Here is a 6,000-nt window from a genome sequence, read left to right as displayed (position 1 = left end):
GTGGAGCTCTTCTCCAACCCTTCTGTGCTTGTCTGCTTGTACCTTGTATGCGTGCTTGGCCAGCTCCAGGTGGCGCCTCAGCTGATCGTGGACTTCCTGCAGCTCCGACGCGAACGCATCTGCTGTCTGCGGCTCCCCCTCCCCCATTCTTTCCAGTCCCGGGAAGGTTCTGGGGTGCCTCCCGTTGTTGGCGAAGAACGGCGTGACCCCCGTGGATACGTGCTTCGTGTTGTTGTAGGCGAACTCTGCAAGCGGCAGGTAATCCACCCACGTCGCAGGCTGTTGATTTGCATAACATCTCAGGTACTGCTGCATGATGGCATTGACCCGCTCCGCTTGCCCGTTGGTCTGCGGGTGTCTCGCCGACGCCAGGTTGATCTTGACGTTCAGGAAGCCCATCAGCTTCTGCCAGAAGTTCGAGATGAACTGCCGCCCGCGGTCGGACAGAATAGACCGTGGCAGACCGTGAACCTTGAACACGTGGTCTATGAACAGTTTGGCGGTTTGCTCCGCCGTGGCCACCTTAGCACACGGAATGAAATGCGCCATCTTGGAAAACAGGTCCACCACCACCAGCACTGCCGTCTTGCCCCTTGAGCTGGGCAGATCCGTGACAAAGTCCAGGGCCACCCTTTCCCAAGGTTCGACCGGAGTTTGCAGCGGTTCCAACAGTCCGGCCGGCGGTTTGTGCACTGGTTTGGCCCTCTGGCAGGTGTCACACCTCGCCACGTAGTCTGCGACCTCCCCTCTCATTCCAGGCCACCAGAAATCCCTGGCTACTAATTCCACCGTCTTCTCCTTGCCAAAGTGCCCGGCCGTGGGCGCGTCGTGCAGCTGCTGCAGCACCTTGGCTCGAAGTTCGTCTCCCGGCACGTAGATGGCCCCTTTACGGATGAGCAATCCATCTCTTAGCTGGAAACCGTCGGCCGCTGCCTTGCCCCTTTGCACCTCTGCCATCTTTGCTTGTGCGAAGGAGTCCCCCTGCAACGCTCGCCGCACCGCCTCTAGGTCCACGGTCGCCGCGGCGCACGCCCACACTGTCGGTGCGAAGATGTGCATGGCGGCCGCTGGTGTTGCGTCCTCCAGATACTGTGGCTTACGGGAGAGAGCGTCTGCCATGATGTTGGTGTCCCCCGGGACATACTCTATTCGGAAGTCGAAGTTCGCAAAGAACTCAGCCCAACGTATCTGCCTCTGGTTCAGGAACTGTGCCGTGCGCCAGTGCTCTAGATTCTTGTGGTCCGTGCAAACCTGCACCGTGTGCTTGGCGCCGATCAGAAAGTGCCTCCACGCCTTGAACGCTGCATGAATGGCCAGCAACTCCCTGTCCCATATGGTGTAGTTCTGCTCGGACTTGCTGAGCTTCCTGGAGTAAAACGCTCCCGGTCGCCACACCCCCTGCGGGTCTTTCTGCAGCAGGACCGCCCCCACGGCTCTGTCCGAAGCGTCTGTCTCCACCCTCATCGGCTTGCTGGGGTTGACATGAAGCAGCTGCTCTTCCGACGCGAAGAGACGCTTGAGTGCCTGAAAGGACTGCTCCGCCTGCTCTGTCCAAATGAACTTCTTTTTCTTGGAGCTAAGCGTGTCAGTGATGGCCGCCGTCTGCATCGCGAAGCCCTTGATAAACTTGCGATAGAAGTTCGCAAAGCCGACAAACCGTTGGACCTCCTTCCGGTTGCGCGGGCTCTTCCAATCCAACACCGCTCGAACCTTGGCGCTGTCCATGGCGAGCCCCTTGTCAGACAGCTTGTAGCCCAGAAAATCCACCTCCGTCACGTCAAATTGGCACTTCTCCAGCTTGGCGTAGAGCCTATGTTGCTTTAGCCTGCTCAGCACTTCCTTGACGTGCTTGTCATGCTCCTGCTGCGACTCCGAAAAGATCAGGATGTCATCTAAGAAACAGACGCACGTCTTGTAGAGAAGTCCCGCCAACACGTGATGCATAAATGCTTGAAAAACGTGGGAGCCATTTTGCAATCCAAAAGGCATAACTCTATATTCGTAGGTCCCCAGGGGCGTGAACATGGCTGTCTTCCACTCATCACCCTCCCGCATGCGAATGAGGTTGTACGCCCCCCGCAGGTCCAACTTGGTGAACACTCTGCCCTTCCGTACCTTCGCGAGGAGGTCGTCAATTCGGGGCATGGGGAAGTCCGATGGCCTAGTCACACTGTTCAAAATCCTGTAATCCACTACGAGTCTCTTTTGGGGCGTGTCCCGCTTCTTAACAAAGAATACGGGACTGCCCCCCACTGCCTTGGACTCCCGGATGAAGCCGCGCTGCAAATTATGATCAATGAACTCCTTGAGTTCTTGCAGTTCGTCCTCTGACATGGAATACAGTTTCCCTTTAGGCAGCGCCGCCCCCGGCAGCAGGTCAATTTTGCAGTCATATGGTCTGTGAGGGGGTAGCCTGTCTGCCTCCTTCTCGCAGAAAACTTCCAAAAATTCAGCGTACTTGTGGGGAATCGCTTGCAGCGTGCCTAGCAGCAGCTGTGACTCCTCTTCCTCTCCTTCCTGCCTGGGCACGATGCAGTGTTCAGCACAAAAGGAAGAGCCGAAGGTCAGCTGCCTCTGGTACCAAGCCATCGTTGGGCTGTGCTTGTCCAGCCAACTCATGCCCAATACAACGGGCGTGTCAGATAGTTGAGTGACGTTGAAGCTGATGATTTCTCTGTGATTCCCAAGTCGCATCACCATTGGTGGCGTCTGCTTCACCACTTGCCCCCCGAGCAGCTCCCTGCCATCCACCGTGACAACCTGCAGGGGCAGTGTGGCTGGCAGCAACTGCACAGCGTGCCTGTCGACAAAGTCCTGCCCTATAAAGTCCGCATTGCTGCCTGAGTCGATGGTGATTGGCACGTCTATGGTGATTCCATTGGGCAGCTGGAGAGATGCTGTGAGCCGCACTACTGGTTTGGGCGGGAGGGGGTTCACAGGCTGCAAAATTTCTGGGGACTGCGTCACTAACACGTCTGGCTGGGCCCCAGTGCCTCTTCCTCCAGCCAGACTGCGTCGTTTCCCTGCTGTGGTCCTCCTTGCTGCGTTGCTGCAGTCACCATTGCTGAGGCTGCAGTGAGCTTGTGGGGCCTCTGGGGACACTCTCTTGCCATATGCCCTGGTTCCTCACAGACGTAACACTTCCTGTTCCCTCTAGGAGGCTTCGCTTTCACTGCTGCCGGTGCTAGGGCTCTGGTTGCTGACTGAGCCCTTGCACCTCCAACCTCCATAGGTTCGGCTCCTCCTCCTGGCGGAGGCGTGGATTGCGCCCGCGCTGCTTCTCTGGGAAGGAAGGAGGGGCCCCCGGCTGGTTCGCGCCCTCCACGCCCTTCGTCCCTGCTCCACGGACGTCCTTCCAGCCTCACCCCCACTGCCAGTGCCCTCTGAACGACCTCCTGGGTGGTTCGGGGTCTCTCCCCCCTCGCGATCTCATCTTTAATCGAGTTGTGCAGCCCCTCCCAAAAGAGGTCTCTTACAGGAGCCGAATCTCTGTCCCATTCCAGGGCACTGACCAAGGCGAAAAAGCGGGCATGATACTGCCTGACGCTGGCCCTCCCTTGTCTCAGCCCATGCACCTCCTTCCGTGCAAGATCCACGTCAATACTTGATAAAAAGCACCCATCCATCGCTTTAATAAAGGCATCCGCATTCTGGAGCGCCGGATCCTTATCTCTCCATAAATTGTGTAGCCATGCTTTCGCATCCCCATGCAGATGGGACATGATGAACCCCACTCTCTCTTGTTCATCTCTAAAGTCTTTATGCAGCAGTTGCAGTGCGCACAGTACGTCGGCTCTAAAGTTGTGATACTGTTGCAGGTTCCCATCGAAGTGAGAGACTAGCCCGCCTGCCCGTCTCGCCAACCCAATTCCCTCCTGCCGGGGTGTCTGCTTTGTCAGCACGTCTAACCTGACCTGGAGATCCCTGCAGGCGGCAGCTGCCTCCTCCTCTCTCTTCCTGGATGCGAGAACCTCGGCGTTCAGTTGTGCCACTGCTTTTCTGAGGTCCTCTATCTGCTGCTCAGCCGTCATGTCGTCTGCCGTTCGTGAGCTCGCTAGTAGGCACCTGTTTCTCTCCCCTCCTCGAGGCTGTAGATGCCCACAATGAGGAGACGGAGCTTACTGTCAGAGCTGCTTGAAGATCCTAGCTCACAGAGGATCACGCTAGCCAGCGATCATTAAGTAAAAGTCTTTATTGAATTACAGTTTCCATTCTCACGCTGCTGCGCGCAAACTCTACGTCTAGTAGCTAGATCGGCGAAGCTCCGTCTGAGTCTCCGCCCCGTGTGCACCAACTTAATATCCTAGCCTTGCTCCACCTTTTCCGCCTGACTGTCCTCCTCTGGGTCCCTCTACCCCCCGGGGCTTCTTCCTTCCGGGATTCTTCTGACGCTGACCCGGACCCTCCTGCCTCCTTGCGCCGGGCTTTAGGACCTGGTTCCCTTTCGGGGCTGCTTACTGCGCCGCCTTCCTCTGCATTTGAACTTGGCGCGCGCGCCCAACCTTCCACTTTCCTCTTAACCGTTTCTTCGCTCCCCGATGGAGGCGTGGCCACTCCTGACTCATGCCCTCCCTCCTGTGGTGAGCTGCCAGCGTTTCCCCCCTGGCTCCCTTCCTCTTCCCTGCTTCCTGGCGGTGACGCTGGTCCCGATTTCCAGCTGCTCCCCCCTGAGTCCCCTCTGGCTCTATCTTCCTGGGGTGCCCCCCTAGCCTCCCCCCTTGCCCTGGCCACTGGTGCTCCTTTCTGTGAATCCTCTGATTCACTGGAAAGACTGGGAGATCTCGGGTCGTCGTCATCACTCATCTTTTCTTCTGCCTCCTCCCCTTCGCTCTCTGTCTCCTCCCTTGCCCGTGCCTCTGCTCCTAAACCCCTGACACATACGCTTACAAAAAACTGGAGGCTTTAATGTTCACAACTATACTATATTAAAAAGAAGTCTTATGAAGCAAATAATATTTATAAAAACCACTAAACTGATACAGTACTACAGAAAGCAAGATTCCCCCATTCCAGAATTGATAAGTATTCATTATGTTGTGATGAATATAAGACGTAAACACAATCCTATACAAGTCTACTCAGAAGCAAGGCCCACTGAGTTCAAAGAGTCAAGTGTGTATATATAGGCTTGCAGCCCAAGAAGTGGTTTTCTTTCTTTGAAGAGCAATCTGAATAGTTTAATTTTAGAAAAGTCTCCCTAGAACAGACCTAGGAGCACACAATCTGGTTTGTATTAAAACCAAAGTGAAAGGATTCATTTAGAGGATGCTACTATGAGCTGTGGAACCTCAGCCTATAGTCTACTATACAGATGGGATCTGGTGTCAAGACTCCTGTCAAAACTGGCATAAAAGGATCTGTATTCTCAGGAACGTCCCTATCCTTTGGCAGAGTGAGTCATCTGCTTCAGGTAGCAGATGCTGGGAAGCAGCGGTGATATTACAAGAAAGCTGTGTGTGCAAAAAAGTCTGCCTGTACCCCCTAAGCTAGCTTCCTGCTCTCATATACAGCTGAGGATACTGTCTTGTTGCACAAGGGTGGAGTTGAGACAAGGAAAATGAAAGGATGAGTTCTGGGCTGACTTTTCCCCTTCCTTTGGACCACCAAAACTGTATAAAGGATCTAATCTTTCTGAATGGCAAGCAGAATGCTGTAGTCTCTCTCTGCCTCACATCTCACACAGGAACTCTGCTGTGGTGTGAAACCTCTATCTGTGCCACACCAAGGATATGACTCATCCCAGCTGGGTGTCAGGAGAGATACTGTCATTTCTAAGGCTTTGGGCCTGGGGTAGAAAATGTTTTTCAGCCTGAGGGTCGTATCCCTTCATAGGCAACTTTGTGGGTCCCACATATCAGTTGTGGCCAGAGGCAAAAAGTGGGTGGAACAGTAGATGCGACTCTTGCCTTGTACAATAGGCTATATTTGATCTATGCAAAATCCTGAGGTTTCTACATGAACGTCACCATCCATGCATGTAAGATGCATGATCATCGTTCA

The sequence above is a fragment of the Podarcis bocagei genome (genome assembly GCF_964188305.1).
Source record: "Podarcis bocagei genome assembly, chromosome: 9".
NCBI classification, from domain to species: Eukaryota; Metazoa; Chordata; class Lepidosauria; order Squamata; family Lacertidae; genus Podarcis; species Podarcis bocagei.
The sequence above is the reverse complement of the archived record's forward strand: the minus strand, read 5'-3'. Positions refer to the sequence as shown.